Raw genomic sequence first — 18992 nt, 5'->3', positions numbered from 1 at the left:
AAGCAAGCCCGCGAAGGGATCTTCTCAGTGAGGTCCTGATCCCAGGTTAGCCCATTTGCACAGACTTCATCCGGTTCTCAAAAGACTTGCCTTGGGTGAGTTGCCCCGGGTGCACGTACAGTACCTTCGCGCATTGCGCAACTAACGGTTGCCACAGCTAAGCCGACTTGACTATAAAGTCTACTACCAAATCTCCTCTTTGGTGGCGGAGCTGTAGGCACACTGACCTCCCGACGCCGATTCGTCTCTCCAGTTCCCAGAAACCTACGCGACTAGACGGACCAGAGGATATCTAGCTGGTCCTGTACTTGCTCTCCGGGCTAGTGCCGGAGATGCCGGTCGTAGTGTCCTGCGATAATGTCCGGACCTCAACTAGACCGCCACTAAGACGCGTTAGATGTGCGCGGGACGAACGCCCCGGTCACACGCTACCGGGGCAGACAAACGTGTTCGTCCCTGCAGGTAACCACAAACCTCGGTGAAGCCATACCCAAGTCCGGGTCCGCCAGAGACGCCCGTGAAGACGTATAACTGGCGGAAGGCTTGGCCCGGACGCCCGCCGTACTCTGGTCTTGCCGTCGACCCCGTAGTCTGTCCGGAAAACCCTATCTCAAGGGGCAATAGATAGGGTCAATTGCTTCAGCAGTACCTAGCACAAGTCGGGTCATGTGTGAAGTACTGCTGCCACCTATGAGATGGTTTTGTTAAATACCAAATGGCCACCTTAGATTCAGTAGAAAAGCATGACTAGAGCCTTATAAGTGTTTTATAAGTGTATAAGGTTTTACCCTGTCGTATATGGTAGTATATATAGTAGATAAAAGAACTTTGACGTATGATCACATGTAACCTTAAACCAAGGGCACGACATTTTGTCAACAACCCACCGCCAAACAGAAGAAAATAGTTAAAAGTTAAAATTCCTTAGCGTGTAAGTTTAATAATTTAAACACAAGTGTTCAATCACGGATATTTCACGGGCTATTCGTTTCAATAAATATTACGTACACAGATATACATGTATATCTGTGTACGTGTCGTGGTGTATATGTTATGTGTTCATATCGTGATGGTTTCTATTACACACACCTATCAATTCATTGGAGCTTAGTTCCTATATGTTATTATTTCTTAAATCAAGCGTTAATAAGAGCACTACTGCGTTTCGTATTGGAGGGTAAGGGTGCTGCTGTGCTGTGGTGTTGGGTGTGGGGGCATAACAAACGGACTTCAAGCACTGAATAGCTATGACATAAACTCAGGGCTCATTTACGAATGCCATGAAGCACTCATGGAGGTATGTATACAAAACAATGTAACTCTACAGTGGATTAAAGGACACAGCGGCTCACGTGGCAATGACGCAGCAGATGAACTAGCCAGAAAAGGGTCGGAGACGGATGCTGTAGGACTAGAACCGATAGTGTCCCTCCCTACCAATGGTCCAGAACAACTATACACAAAGGTACAAAATCTTCACATAATAATACATGGACCCTTTTTACACGGTTTGTAGACAGGCGAGAGAAGTACTCCCAACGCTCAATGCCAGTCTATCTCGAATATTAATTAAACTTAAAAGGCAAGAGCTTCGCACTCTAACTGCCGCCCTAACGGGTCATGGTCCATACAATAAATACCTTTTCAATTGAGGTACTTCAGACAGCCCTCAATGCAGAGCGTGCATGGAGGGGGAGGAAACGGCTGCGCACATCCCACTTCAGTGCTCCGGCGCGGCCAACTACAGGGCGAAGTACCTTGGAGGGAAAAGGGCGCTCCTCGAAGTCTTCAGTAAACCAAGGAGGCTGCTGAGATTCCTGGAGGAGCTTCGGTGGCACGAGTAGGACCCTGCACCCACCACTCGCAAAATAGACGCCTTGTCGTCGAGTTGCAGATACCAGCCCGTTGCACCAAGTATAACAAACGGACCCGAAACTACAGGCACATGGCACTAGTCAACTTTACGTCTCAGGATGATGGGCGTAGTGGTAGTGCTCCGCAAATCATTGTGATTTAAAGCTCTATGTGGCACTGCAACTATTCGCGCGTTTACGCACTGCATCCGATTCGTATTCGTTCCGAATCCGAGATTATACAAATCTAGAAAACTCGGACCCACTTCGGATCTTGCTTGTGCAATAAATCCGATTGGAAACCCAGAAAATACGTATATCGCTCATACACCTAATGATAAAATGATGACATTTCGGACCGTCATTTCTCGGATTCGCTCTTATAGGCAGGCGTTTCGCTACCATCAGGTGCACGACTTGTTCGTCCCATCACTTAATATAATAAAAAACTATATTACGATAAACTCATTAGCGAAGACTCCTTCTCCAGTTTTTCTTTGTACCTATTTTTATTTTGTTTAGGACACTACTGGTTACAAACAGTCTTATCACTAATTTACACATAAGTAATTGATAATAATAACATAATCCACGTATTACTGTAATCATATTCATGTTGCCACTAAATTATAAGTTTTTTAAAATAATGAATATGTATCTATCACAGACCACATTTATGTTACTTAATACTAAGAAAGTAGGTAAGATGTTAGATTAGGTAGAGGCTTTAGATTAGGTACTTAATATTCTATGACAGCTATTCGGAATTTAGGTTTGAAAATGTGTGAGATGTGACAGTCCATAAAACGGTCGTTATATAATTGAGCGATTGTAAGGCAATAAGAACGTTTTAAGTAGTAAAACGTCAAGATGTTCAATAAAATAAATGTACTTCATTTGTTTTAAGCATCGAGCATATTACGAAAAGTTGTATGCTAGATACAACTCTTCCTTAAGGAGACGTACCCTGTCATCTGCCTGCGGTTTTATTCCTTGATAAATATCACATACGCCTCTAGGCGAGAGTGAAATAGCACCTTCTAGCATGTAACATACTCGATTACATGGTCACTTACGAGTACCATCAGGTGAGATTAATTAAAACGTTAATATTAAAATGTTTAAATGGTAGTGGGAGTTTTCTACAATCAAATTAATTTTATAAAAATATTCAATTCCGCTTTCCCCTTTCCATAATCGAGGGACTAGACGTAGGCTGGGGTTCCATCCCTATGTTGTGGATATTCCAAGGATTCACACGAAGCATTTAGGTGACACATTTACATATATGACAAACGAGTAACAAGTGGAATGCGCTTCCTGCAGACTTGTTCCCTGAACGGTATAACTTGGACCTTTTCAAGGCGAGAGTGAGTAGGCATTATTCAGGTGTGCATGCTCCATCGTAGACCTCATCGTCACTTTCCATCAGGTGAGATGAAGATCAAATGGGTTGAACAAATGGGTTGTTTTTAAGGAAAATAAAACCAGTTTGAATTTCGTGTAACGTTTAATTTAAATTTATGGACGTTTATTAGTAGTTTATTTTAATTGCATTTTAATGACAGTAATTTTAAGACATTTTACACTCGATTTAAACTTTAACTCAAATTGTGTAATAATTTTATTTTACCGGTTCCAAAAATAAATGTTTGTGATTTCTGATTTCTGAGAATGAGGTCTCATATTCATCTAATAAAAAAAAGTATATGTCTTACTAGAGTGGAAGTCTAGCACACACTTAGCAACACTGCCCGCAGACCGTGCCGGCCATTAAATAAAAAGAAAAAAACACACCGATCACGAAACCGCTGCGGTCGTCGCATGCGTCGCTAGTTTTTGTAATCGTTTTCTCCAATTACAAGTTAATTTATACAGTCCGCTGGCATCTTATTCAATCACCTAGATAGTGTAGTTATATAATTCATATGCCACCGGGGCTGCAACATCCCTTGTTGGAATGCAGTCGAAAAGTAGTTTGGGTACAATTAGCCCAACCGCATCATAACTCAACGCCGACTACAGGCTGTTGTGATAACACAGAAGAAGAAAAACAATGGAAATGCCTTAAGCCTCGAGTGGTATCAGAACCCCCAAAGCTCACTTGATTCATTATTTGAAACATTATGAAATCTTGATAATGATTGGTCGTAGTTTAAAAATTTAATAAGAATTAACAAATTCTGAACTGTTAATATAATTTAAACTTTACTCTGTTAGCATGTCGTTGATAGTTCAGTACAATCAATACCTATTATTTCCAGTTACGACATCTTGATTTTATATTGAAATTTCAATCAATGTGCTGCCATCTAGTTGTTAAAAGCTGGACGACGACAAAGACGAGATGTTTCCTTGGTTCACCGATAAATAAACGACGATATTGCAGCTGTATAAATATTAGGTACTTTCGTTTCTTGTACAAAAAAATGATTACGATAAACAGAACATTGAACATTTATTCAAATTAAGTAAAATAAGAATTAATTATGATAATATACCACTATAGATAATATAACAAGTCCGACTATCATTTTTACACTCCAAAGTAGCGAAATAAGGCATTTTTCTAAGATTTTTCGATGTTTTGCGCGAAATAATTGACACTAACCTATCGTACAAAGCTTAAATGATGGACTGATATCAAGTTTGCGGAACTACAGGAGCTGTCGGCCCACGTGTCACACAAACTAATCACTTCTATTGTATTATTGTTCTGTGTGCTACAACGTTGGTGTGGACTTGTTCCGACTGCATCCAAAATATTTTCCAATTGCGATATTGCAATAGCAATGCAATTGGCAGTGCCTTGTGTGTCCACGTACTAATAAGGTACATTTTGTAACATTAATATAACGAGTATTATGTGGTCATACAGATATTAATCTTATTAACCTACTCGCTTTTATTTATCCTAGAGTAAACCAGTCTATAGATAAAGCTAAACATCTTGTCGTAAAAGTAGTTCAACGCGTGTAGGCGATTTACTGTAGTATGCTCATATATTCAGTTTCAGTTAGGATATTCCCACGTAATGTTCAGTCCGGCGCCACTGTGCATCTTATTTATTCCTTAGATACCTCTCACACTAGCGTCTTTCGAGCGTCAGCGTCTTGCCAACGTACGCACAGCGCCGACACGACGTCCGCGGAGGCGCGGTGCAACGCCAGCGCTGCGTCAGTGAGCGACTACTAGAAGACAATGTCAAGTATGAAGCTTCATTCGCATCATGCGTGACTCGACGCATCATTAGTCGAGTATTACTTATTTGACAGTAATTCGAGAAAGTAGACCCTCTAAAAAGTGCCGAACGTCGAGTATACACCGCACTGGCGTTGCGTCGCCACCGCGCGGACATCGTATCAACGCTGTGCGTACGTTGGCAAGATATTGGCTAGTGTGGGGGTCTCTTAGTGATACTACTTTTATCCGTTATAAACTATCGCACATATAGAAGAAGAAAGAACGTTCATTATGATCAATGGCCTAGTTTAGAATTCAAATTTTAGTGTGATTTGTACTGTTGAATGTACATAATAATAATAATATGTTTAAAGGAGATAAAACATTATCTAAGTACAGAGGCAAGAGCACAAACGTGGCACTTAAGATTTGATTAAGAACGAATCAAAGTGTCAAATTTGATGTGCTAGTGACAGTACAAAATTCTACGTTACCGAGAAAAAAATAATAATGTATATAAATAGTAAGGCCATAAGGTTTATTAGTCCTGCATTCTCCTTTGCACGTAGTTGAACTTAAACTCAAGCTCAAGTAGATGAATTCAAATTTTCTTAAAAGCATTGCAGAAAGGAAGATCGAAAGAAAGAAACTGAGGAATACCACTATAAAATTATTTAGATCAAACAAAGTAAAATTCTATGTCATATCCTATCAGGAAATGAAAGTTAGGGCGCTAAACTAAGATGGTTGGTGAGTATTCCACTGACAAGAGCCTAGCTCTTCAGTAAGATGATAGAACTGAATCAAGTACTCTTGCATTCTATTTTGAAACGAGTAAGAACTATTCGAGATTTAGGTGTTGTCATGGATGACCAATCTTTCAGCTCACATATTGATACAATACTCAGTCGACCTTTAGAAGCCTGGGTTTTATTAAACGCATTACCAAATCGTTTAAGCAAGTCATAACATTTAAAATTTTATATTATTCATTTGTTAGATCCATTCTCGATTTTGGAAGCGTGGTTTGGAGTCCATTCTACAAATGTAATATCGATCGAATAGAAAGAGTCCAACGGAAATTCATCAGGATTCTTAATTTTCGTACTAATTGTCCAATTAAACCACACGAATACTCTCTTAGGCGTAATAAATTACCTTACAAAATCGCCGTAAAAAATCTGACATACTTTTTCTCTACAAAATACTTAACAATATGGTTGATTCACCGACTCTATTATCGCAGGTTAATTTTATAAATAAAGCTCGCTTACCAGCACGCCCCCAAAATAAAATAAAAATTTACGTAACACCACGACTCCGTAAGACCAGTTTGAGACCAGGTAATCGGTGCGGTTGTCTGGCACATATTATTATTGAACACCAAACTTATTGTCACCCTACAGTAGGAAATTTCAACTCAGAAGCACGCAAAATCGTTGCGCCCGAGAACTTGATTAAATTAACCGTATAATTAATCATACAAACATACTAATTAAGTATTCACAGTTATTGTGTAATTTGTCGGTTTATTAGTTAACATATCTGCACGTGCTATCTTCAGTGCGTGAGTAAGTTTAATGGTTTTTGCGTTAGACATGTAATGTACATTTCCGTTTTTTACAGGAAGTTCATGAGTACGATACCATATGTGATGCTCAAGTAACAATACATATGTAACACATTTACATGAACATTTTGTACGAATTATTTAATCATTCGTGAAAAGTGTTGTTGAAAAAGGTCAAAATTCCGTCATATATACCGAGACAGCGCTGATAAAATTATACAACGTGGAAGGAGCAAATTTTTTTTTTTTTTTCGTTAAAATTAGTTTATCTTCACCTATTATATGTATGATAATAACATTGAGTTATTAAATAATATAGAATAATGGTTTTTTTAAATTTTATAATTGTTTTTAGGCCCTCCTAACATCTTAGGGACAAGGACGTGGCTGAAAAACATTGCTGTCTGCGACAACAACGGTTCCAGGCAGCACAAGCTGAGACACCTCCTTTTGCCCTATGACATGTTAGGAGTACCGTTTATTGTTTGTTTATGTCTTGGCTTAACATATTATTTATGTCAAAAAGTGTCATTGTGGCAATAAAGGATATTTGTATATTATGTAAATAGCCGTGGATATCAGTTAATTCCTTTTTAATATGAAATATAACTTTCCCTGTTCATGCGGTCAGTCTTTGGAACGCACTTCCCATTACTGTTCATGATAGTTGTCCCTATCTACCGACTCAAGAAATAAGGTTTTGTGGAGAGACTAAGGGCTCGACGGCAAGACCAGGTTACGGCGGGCATCCGGGCCAAGCCCTCCGCCAGTTATACGTCTTCCCTGCCGTCTCTGGCGGACCCGGACTTGGGGTATGGACTCGCCGGAGTTTGTGGTTAGCTGCAGGGATGACCACGTTCGTCTGCCCCGGTAGTGTGTGACCGGGACGTTCGTCCCACGCGCAGCTAGCGCGTCTTTATTAGCTGTCTAGTTGTGGGCCTGAGGCGAGGAGATGCGCGGGACACGTGAGTTGCCGTTTAAGTCGGTGGCTATGTCCGGTCATTTTCGCAGGACACTGCCACTTGGCATCTCCGGCACTAGTCCGAAGAGCTATAGAGGATGACCTAGACATCTTCCGGTCCCTCTGGCCGCGTAGGAATCTGGGAACTTGTAAGACGCCGTTCATTCGGCGTCGGGAAATGTGCTTGGCTTACAGCTCCGCCACTAATGAGGAGATTTGGTAGTGGACTCAGAGTCGACGGCTTAGCGGTGGCAACTGCTAGTTGTGCAATGCGCAACGGTAAGTGACCGTGCCTGCAGCTCCAATACCTATCTGGGAAATTGGGAAGGTACTGTACGCGCACCCGGGGCGGCTCACCCGAGGCACTAGCGTCTCGAAGAACGGGATGAAGTCAAGTTACAGATATTTGTGACAACCCTGTACACTGGCTGATCTGGGATCAGAACCTGAACTTATAAGGTTCCTGTGCGTGCACAGGTTCTAGTGCCCTTCTCGTATACCCTAAGGGTCGGTAGGGAGGGTCACTATAATCAAAACTAATGTAGAAAGGTATGGGACTGTTCATGATAGTAAATCCTTAGCAATTTTCAAAATGAGAGATATGAAGCACTATTTATCAACAGTTGCATCCATTTTATAGGTATTATAGTACGAAATACGTATGTATCTAACTCAGTTTTAATAATTAAATGTTTCTGATATTGTTCTTTTTTATTACATAATTTATGTTTTTAACCGACTTTAAAAAAGGAGGAGGTTCTCAATTCGTCGGTATTTTTTTTTGTATGTATGTTACGCCATGTATGTAACTCCGCCACTTTAGAACCGATATTGATGATTTTTTTTTTGTTGGAAAGAAGGTACCTCAGAAGTTACAAAAATAGCTATTTCTTTTTTTAGATTCAAACCAGCGCCTTTCAGCAATCCGTGCTAGATGCTCTGCCAAGTAAACCTCGGAACGAACTCGACGACCTTACGAATTTTTCTATGTGCTTGTTACAGATCTTTGTTTTTGGTTATTAAAGACTTTTTGCCGTAACACCATCTGTGAGAAATCTATTTCTTCAATATTTATGTAAGTACTTAGTCATGTGACCGCTGAGGATTATGAATAATTTGTTATACTAAATTGTGATATATGAAAAGTGGTGCATTCACAGGTAAGTTCGTTCTCGATGTTTCGTATTACCTACCTCTAGTCAGTTAGTTTCCCATGATTCAATGTGTAGTGTAGGTATGTTATTTGAAATGTTTTCATTATAAGATATTCTTTGTTTGCACCCTCCTTTTCGACTCTTAAATTTCTATCCAAAGGTTGCCTAGATTAAACTCATCATCATATCAGGTGGAAGACATCCACTGCTGAACATAGACCTTCCCCAAAGTTTCCAGACTAGCCTATCGGACGCAACGTGCATCCATCAGTTATACCAGGTCATCCGTCCATCTAGTAGGGGGCCGTCCCACTGAAAGCCTTCCAGGTCGTGGTCTCTGTTCGAGAATCATTCTGCCCCAACGGCCGTCAGTTCTACGGGTAATGTGCCCTGCCCACTATCACTTCAACTAATCCTTTGAGCTATGTCAGTGACTTTCGCTCTTCTACGGATCTCCTCATTTCTAACTTAATTGCTACTTAGCGATTTAGCTTAGCCTATTCTATGATACTTATATTATTGTTCTGAGCTGTGTTTAAATTACATTTCGTTTATTTATGAATTCATTCATTAAAAAAATCATTTAAAAATAAACTGCCCAGTCCGTCAAAAATCAAAAAGATAGGTCGCCGAGAATCATTTATGTTTGCGTCCGATAAAATCAACCCACTGGAAATCTGTCTGTGTGAAACAAAATAGATGTTTATTTCAAATTAACATTGTGTATTGAACTGAAACGTGTGGAACAATTGTATACACGCAATATTTTATTGTATTCAATACAATACAAAGAAAATTAATCTTTTATTGTCGGTTCAAAGGCAATGGAGCAATAAATAATGCCGCTTTGGACATTGAACGCTTATTTTAAACTTAAGAGGTCCCAGGCCCACCTGCCAGAGGTTAAATAATTGTGGTAAATATTCTCATTAACCTAGGATTCTTCCTAGGAACATGGTGGTACAAAATCAATAGAAAATGCACTTATGTATTGGAAAATTTCCATAAGTTCCCTGAAGGTCCCTTTTGATAAAAAATTATGATCGATACTGCAAGCTAATGGACCAACAACGTCTTTCCGGAGTATCGTAAAGTTTGATTATCTAGTTAATATCCAAAATAAAAGATATTTTTTATTTTTTTTATGATATCAAGGGATGGGGCGAATAGTTGAGAAGCCCCACAGGCATGTAATTTCACCAGTACCCTTCAAAACCGTGGCGGCAGAAATAGATAAGGTAAGGCAGTACTTTCCTGTAGTTCTACTGCTACTAAAAATGAAGCGATGTTTTTTTTTTGTAATACTTGTTAATTATTACGGGCGAAGACCAATTACAGGTAAAATTCACTTTTTATCAGAGCCATTAAAGAGTACAATCAATCGTCTATTGACATAGATCTGTTCATTACCAGTATAGGCTCGATTAGATGAACGTTTATTAAGCAATACTTTATTTAATTAATTATCTCTCATTATTTTGTTTCTTGTCTAAAGATGTGCGTGTTCTTGGTTGGGCTACATAGGGTTCAATATATTTTTTTCCCTGTGTCCATTGACAAGTGTACCTGTTCTCAATGTGTAAAATAATATTATGATGTTTTATTTAAATCATTTCAATAATAATGTTTTAGTTTCTGCTGACTAAAAACTTAAAAACTTATTTTTTGTGCTAATTGTGGAGATTTGTAATTAGCATTTTCACCAGTAAGTTAACATATATTTATTGTTAAAAATTCGCTGTAAATAGTCCAAAAATAAATAAATAAAATAAAATAATAAATTATTTATAAACACAAGTAGTAATAGAGGAAAATAAAAAATAAAGGTATAACAGTTGCAATGCCGTTCAGAGCTTTTGATCGCAAAGATTTGAATTGTACTGCCATTGCTTTATTTCAGTTTCACTAGCACCGTTCAAAGTCGGATGCAGTAATGCTCACCAACTCTATCACAAGGAGCTTTACTGTTACTAAACAATCATATCAAATACCTAATTTCAAACTTCCCTATACCGTAATACCGTAGATAGTACAACAAATCACTCGAACTACAATAAAAAAGCTTCCACAATGCTAACCGTTGGACCACCGAGCTCCTCAATAAGATCAAACGCCGTTCGTAATAAAACGTGTTCGCAGGATTGTGCCCTCTAAACTTGAAAAGCCACTCGTAATTGATCGAAACGCAATAAACCAATAAATTCGAATTCAGCTCTACTCTATTTACAATTAGACGTTCCAACGCGCAAAATGTAATACCCCGCGGATCGATGACTGTACCTTGTTTCTTATAAAACTAGTTCACGCTTTTATCAGACAGTCATTGTGTCTCAAACTTCTTTTACTGAAATGTACTTACATTGCGACATATCTTCTTTTTTTTAAACTGATCTCTTTACAGCGACCATTACTGGATGACGTAAGCTCGAGTAAATATACGTACACGGTTGAATAGTTTATATAGATAGGTAAGTGAAGGCAAGCACTACACGGAAAAGTCACACAAACTACGTCCACAAGTTTGTCTGTATGGTGCGAGAGTATTTGCAAAATCACAAACGCTTATCCTCCATCTGTTTGTTCCACATTCAAAGCGTGATTGTTTCGGGCAGGATTGAGCGCAAACGACCTATAGGTCGAAAGTTCGAAACGATGGTGAGACCATGTGGCTGAAAGTCAGGCAGTACTAGTGAGCGTCGCATTCCACCTAACCAAAGACAGTGCAGTGGAGAAGATTGATTGACGTACTTGCTCAATGTCACGATCCTGAGCAGTGAGGGCCCGGCAGAGGAGGAGGAGGAGAGAGTATTAGGCACTGGTAGAAATGCAGAGAGATTCTTAAGTCGTCGAACCGATTCCTATGGATGATTTACAGGCCATGAACATCGCTGCATAGTTGTCTGCTTATCAATATGCTACAAGATATATCACGACGAGGGTGGAACGGAATTGCATGAAATCATCCGGCATCCCCCAAATACCATCGGAGGATTAGTAGGGTTAAACTAAGCACGCATTTTACCTACATCCTAATGGAAATTAATGACGAGGTCGACGACAAATGCACATCTTTTTAATGCTTATTCCTGAAAAGGCGCTTATTGTAACATTATAGGTGATGGGACAAACAAGTCGAGCGCCTTTTGGACAGCGACACGCCGGTCCATGACAATTGCAGTGCCAGCCAGAGTTATTAATCGCCAAGATCTAAGGGGCACCCCTACTGCGCCCTTCACCCTGGGACGTAAGTTGACAAGTCCGATGTTTACAATAAATAAAACCTATACATAGAAGTTCTCTATTTTTTTTACGTACAGCTAAGAGCATATAAAACTACTTTAGATTTTGGATCATGCTTCCCGTAAGCTACACTTGGTTAAATTTACGTACACAACATGTCGAAATTATTTATGGAAAATTTTACCTTACGTCGTGTTAATATAGTTCGAATTTATGATTTTAAAAAGTTATAATTTGGCTATAAAAATTCACGACCGAGTGTATCTATAGTTAAACATAAAGGACAATGGCAAACTCCCATATAAATTTTTGTTGAAATAATTAGTATGCGTCTGTTTATGAAAAATATGTGAAAATATAGAGTTGATATTCCTAAACTAATTTTGTTTTGAGTTTACTATTCTGAGAAGTCAGGAATCACGAGATATTCCAGTTTAAAGTTTTGGAGGTTATGTGTTACGTAATTGAATAAAATATATTCGCTAAATAAAATAAACTACAGAAACCTTAAACAGAGTTAATAGAAGCTGTATGGTGCCGTGGGCTTGTGACGTGACGAAAGTTCAGAGGAAATAAATTTTCTATACTGGTATGGTCAAAAAGCATGAAATTAAGCCATAACAAAAAAAAACTGAATTATTTAATAACATACCACAGACTATTGCACTGATAACTTAGACACAAATTATTTTTTTGTGAAACGTGCCATCTATCCCTGATTTTGGGAACTTTTTGTCAGTTTTACCATTTTCTCGCGTGGTATTTTGGAGAAGAAATTATCGACTTTGTTTTTTGTAATGAAGTAGTTAATCTTTTATTAGCTTATTACAAATCGGTCGAATCAGTTTGTTTTTGAAACATTTGATATTACGTGAAAGAAATCGACTCATCCGCAGAACAAAGAACTATATGCAAGACTACTTGCTCTCAAGACATATTACATTTCGTTCGTTCTTCTTCGTTGTGGATGTCAGATCGACAGTTTAGATTTTATATTTCTGAAACGAAATAAGATTTGCCATAGTTTGAATAACGTCCCTTCTAAATTCTGCCCTTCTCGTCATAACTAACGTAATCAACATTTTTAAGAAAATTTAGTCATTAGCAAAACGAGATCTACAACCCTTCCGATTGTTTTTTTATACCTTCTCTAGTTTCACTTTTATTTTTCAACAAAATCAACGTCATTAACCTTTTTTGTACTAAGTTGCTCAAATGCAAATGCGTCTAGTTATGACAAGGAAGATAATATATAAAAATAAGATTATTTAGAAAGATATTATTATAGGAGTATTGCTATTATACGTAAATTGTATATACCCACTTAGGCGATGACTTAATTCTTTAGTAAGGTTCAGACAATGGACTTGGAGACAGCGACCAGCAACAATTTGATTAAAGTCGGTTTTTAGTTACGCCTTTGGATCTTACCTAACAAGATTCTTAACAGGATTCGATATCGCAATCTTGTAGTGTTATGCTATTGCCTACGTGGCGGAACGGTTACCATGCCGGACTGCAACGCAGAGGTCCCAGGTTCGATTCCCGGGCAGGAAGAAATATTTGTATGGCCTACATTTCTCTCGTAAGTTTGGGTGTAATTTGTGGTTATCTAAGTGTGTGTCCATGGCACCCGCGACCCAGGGTTTCCCTAGTACGGGGCTATGTTGAGTGTGTGCGTTATTATTGTTACAACTACGGCCCAGGGCTGAGTCTTGTGGCACTCTACAGGAAAACAATTGGAAAACTTCTTAGGACGATACTACCTTTCAAAACCGGAACGCAGTAATTCTCATATTACTGCTTGGCAGCAGAAATAGGTAAGATAGAGAAGAAGAGAATAGTTCGAAGGATGTTGTTTTGGATTCTTTGGCATTGGATATTTGTTTTGGAGGCGATGGTCCATGACTGGCGTGACCATTAGTTTTTTCCCTCAAAGCGGGACGCGTATAAATTTGTTATTGTTTTAAAAATAAAACACTTGTTTAAAGAAATAAAATTAAAAAGACCTAAAAATGTTTATGATAAAAAATTTAAAAAAGCAGCCTGGCAAAATAGCATCACGCCATCGATTTATCTCTGCCAATGCACATGAAATACGGACGCACATGCAACTAAATAAAAGGTGCGAGCGACAAGGTTTACTTGCTGCTACGCTTTCGCGCCGTTTTTTAAGTTTATGACGTAAGATCATATTGCCCATAGCTGAATGCCATAAAGCGTATAGCTTCAATATGGCAAAGTACACTATGAGCGTGTCACGCGGGTTTCGAGTAATAATGATATGCTCGGTTCGCACGAATTTATTGTAGAAGTATAAGGGAAAAGGTGAAGGAAAGAAGAAAGGAAGGACAGTTTGTAGCAAAACAGGTAGGTATAAAAACAGGTATCACAAAAACAAGGGTATAAAAACAGGTACAATAATGTAAAAACGCTCCCTGCAGATTAGAACTTACCACAAAAGAGCCTGTATTCGTACGAAATATATTGATACTTTATAAGCAGTTAGGTTTACATGATTGAAAGAAAGAAAGAAAGAAATGAATATTTATTTGGCTATTTCAAATAAACATACAAAAAATTGTAATAATATTTGTCGGGGTTAAGGCCGGAAAGGGAGACGTCGAAGGAAACATTCTCAATGCAGATTTAGTCAGGAATTACTCCATAATCGGCAAGTTCAGAGAGGGTGAGGCGGTACATCTTCACTGTCCAAGCAACTTACATAAAAAGCCCCCTCTCTCCGACCGTACCCAGTTTGAGCTGTCAAACTACCGTGACACTTGCAAAGAAACCACATAGCACACCAAACAGCCTAGTGAATAATTTATCTAATAAATTACGTTAAAAGTGATAGCTGGCTCCGAAATATTAACAAAAATTTAAATGAAATAATAAACAATTAAAAATATAAAAAAGATTACTAACTACGTGATAATTTTCGAGTTCTTAGGTTTTCGCGATTGTTACACATAGGAAATAAAACTATTTTTCCGGATTGTCATGGTCACGGTGTGACATATGACCTGTAAAGGACCCGAAACGTCGGTTTGTTTGAAAAAACAAATATACGCGATTTAAATTCGGAAAAATAGTTTCATTTCCTATACGTGATAATTGCCTAAAAGGAAAGCTAGCTCAGCTTATTACTTGGCGGAGCAACAGCTCCGAATTTCAGCTGAGAAGAGGTAGTTGGCTATGCCTATTTGACAAAAAATTAAAAGAATAACAAGTATTTGATCTGTAACCTAAACATTTAAAGCAACAAAACCCAATTTAGAATAAAATTATTACGGTATGCAGTGTGCTCTAAAACAATATAAAATAACAATATTAATAATAATAAGAATGATGTCTGAGTTATAATAATACTAAATTAAATTAACAACTAGCTTTAGTAACTGATGCCGTAGGTAGAAGGTGATAGGAGGATACGGCCTTTCCTCTCCGAGAATTTTGATGGAAGAGACGAACGAAACGAAGCGAAGTAAGAAAAATAATTACAGAGCGATAGAGCGATTCAAAATTTCAAAAGTAAGTGGCCAGGAACCAGAGAAAAGGGTGATAAAAAGGTTGGATGACGAAGAAAGACATCTCATCGTCACAAGCTTAGTGCTAAGTTACTAAGAGCGGGGCGTAAATGAATGTAAAAGATTGAATTCAAAATCCCCACATTTCTAACCGTTGCATCATCGATTATTTCACTATCGCATATACTCCATAATGGAGCTCAATTGAGATAACTCTTGTTTTGGCGTAATGAACTCCGATAGTCACAATTTACAAAATGAAACAAAGGTATCTTAACATTGTTTGTGTCACGTTATACACCCGTCTAATCGATTAAACTGGATTATTATGTTTCATTACATAAAGTTTATATTTCGATAGCAAAATAATACAATACCTCTAATAATAGGTTACTTGTACTCGAAAAATAAGTGTTGGGTAGAGCAAAAATGTATTACTGTCACATTTCGAAATATATTAAGTAATTCAAACGTATCGATCGACGACGCCGATTATTTATTGATACGGTTCATTTTTTACAGTTAAAAAACTTTATTACTGTAAAGTAGGTGACTGTACAGTGTACAATAAGGAGCATTAATATGTATACACTTAGACGCAATATTAGCAAATAATCTCCGCAAATGGTTGCTTGGTTCCATTAACAAAAACAATGATGATGATGAAGTTAACGACAGTCACAACAATTGTTTCTCTCTCATACTACGGAATCAGGTACTTGTCAACTTATGTCTCAGGGTGGCGGGCGCAGTGGCAGTGCCCCTAAGGGCGCGTTCTCCTTATGTCGTGACTACAGATAGCTGTGCAGTTTAAAGTGTCGTGGTTTGTATATTTAAATGAAGTTGTTCACACAGAACAACACGATTAAATGTCGTTCTCGAGTTTTTTGACGTTACTATGACAGATTGTCGTGACAATGGGAAGAGCTAGTAGCAGTAGAGCTCCTTGTGAATTGTTCGTCCAGGGTAGTACTGCCACTGCCACATATTTCTGCCGTCAAGCAGTAATGTCAGCAAGACTGTGTTCCGGTTTTGAAGGACTTGTAGCTTACCACCAGGCGCACGACTTGTTCGTCCCGTCATTTGATATTATAAAAAAACTCTAATCCCTGATGCTATAACAAGTGCCTTTTCAAGAATAAGCATTAAAAAGGTACCACTTGGTATCTTAAAAAATACTTGATTTTCTCTGACAACACGAGACGATCTTCAATAATCTCATTACAGAGTACTAAAAAAAACCGACCTCAAAAGTACGTGGAATTACGTCTATTTGCTAAGTTTTATTGAAATATCCCCTAGTTCGCCACTATACGGGACTTGACAAAGGAGATAATAAAATCAGCTCTCACTACTCAAAGTACATTGAGAGAGAAAAACGTCTTGAATTGGAGAATAGCAAAACCAACCATTAAAATAATTGCTCCTTAAGTAACATTTGTGCGCTATTTATAAAAATGAATGTTCATGCGTAATCAGTCACCCTTAGAGGTGGATGATTTTGATCAAAATGAAATGGGTCCACTGCGGAGGTACCCACTTTCCAACAAAAAACGAATCATGAAAATCGGTTCACAAATCTCCGGTATTTCCGGTTATTATCTTCCGGTATATCGCGTAACATACATACAAAAAAAGCATACAATCGAATTGAGAACCTCCTCCTTTTTTTGAAGTCGGTTAAAAAATGGAGCAAATCTGTAACGTAACGTAATTAAACATCTTTAAAACCGAAGAGGAAGTGTAACGATCCAACTTAAACGACAACGACTTGATTAAAAACCTGATTAAAGGAAAAGTGGAAGGCAGTCGTAAACTTTGACCAATTAAAATATATGGTAGGGCGACGTCGCAAGGAGGTCAAAGAAAAAGGTTTGATGACTGAATGGTATTGTAATTCATCAACACAAGTCTAGCTCATAAATACAAGAGAGTTAAATACCCAATATTTATTTAGATAATTGTTAATAAATATAATTTATACATAAATGCGTATGAAGATATAGTACTTTATGTGACTGTTACATAATGAAAGGCATTAAAATACGAGTGTGGGTTTATAAGGTAGGTTCATAAACACGTCATACGAGTATTTTAATGCCTAATTATGTACAGTTACATACACTGCTTTATTTATACACATATTATAAGCTCTGTATGATGTGTTCAGGAACCGCATGTCACAACGCACATTGTTGAGTTATTGGCAGTAATTATTAGTAAAATAATGCTCAAAATTTATTTCTCACAAATGTCACGCAACCGTAGTTTTTTTAAATCGTAGACAAACTAGTGTCGGCCCCAACTATCATATCGTTCGTTCAAGTAACATGTGGGATTTGTCAAAATTGTTTGCTATTGACATTGACTTACAAATAAATGGACGACGGGTCTAATACAAAAACCACGAAAAAAATGTCCCAAGTCAACCTATTTAAACGTAGTGACATGCAAAGGAATATGAAAAAGCTAAAACGTTGAATTTGAATTGTAATGTCATCACAGTACTGTCTAATTTTGCTTGCTTCGCTGTCAGTCGAACAAACGAAGACTAAAGCGTGAATGACGCTCTGTATACGATTTTAACGCCTTATAAGTTCGGACACTTTTTATCGCGGACCCTACGGCCATATAATTGTAAATCAATGGCTATTGACATTTCATTTCGAATAAAAGTTCATCCCGACTGATAATATAATTGAGGTCGAATCAAATTGTTTTGTTTTTCAGAGATGTTCGAAATTTGAATGTAATCATAAAATCGACTTTGATATTATTAGGTTTTATAAATGTTTATGGCTTACATTTTCACAGATAAGAAATTTGTCCTAACAAACAGTCTAACTTGCTGGTCGTAATTTGCGGTTTTTGAACACATCCTAGAGGGTTTATGATATGTGTGTAAATAAAATAAATTTCGTATCGAAAAAGGTCTATTCTCTTTTGCGCTTTGCCTGCAAAGAATAAACCCGTGTTATTTTATAAGTTTTATTGGTTTCAATTCTACTAAGAAATAAGATTCAACCAGCCCTTCACACTCAATACTTTTCTATATTGTCTGGGTGTTTGTGGTACCGTCGTTGTTTCCGATTTCCATAACACAAATGCTTTAGTTACTTTGGGATCAGTACAACTTATTTCTTTTGTTGTCTAATATCTATCTATTTATATTTGTATTCAACAGAGAGAAAGGTTTTAGCTGACAATAAAAGTACAGTCATAACGCTTTAAAACAAGAAAATGCACAGATTCAAAAGTCGCAATTGTCAAAATTATTGCTTATCACTATTTATTGAAGAATTCAATTGTTTTTTTAACAAACGTAAATAAAAATCGAGGAGGTTCTATATACGTTACGCCGTTACTCCGACATAATTTCGTGTACCGATTTTGATGATTCTATTTCCTTACTAGTAATTCCACTCAAATTTGAAGAAATTATTGTACATAATTATTCAAAGTTAGTAAGGCGTATAAAATATGTAAATATTAGTTGCATTC

This window comes from Hyposmocoma kahamanoa, unplaced genomic scaffold (genome assembly GCF_003589595.1).
Source record: "Hyposmocoma kahamanoa isolate Upper Pololo Valley unplaced genomic scaffold, ASM358959v1 210, whole genome shotgun sequence".
In the NCBI taxonomy this organism is placed as follows: Eukaryota; Metazoa; Arthropoda; class Insecta; order Lepidoptera; family Cosmopterigidae; genus Hyposmocoma; species Hyposmocoma kahamanoa.
Note: the sequence above shows the minus strand (reverse complement) of the source record.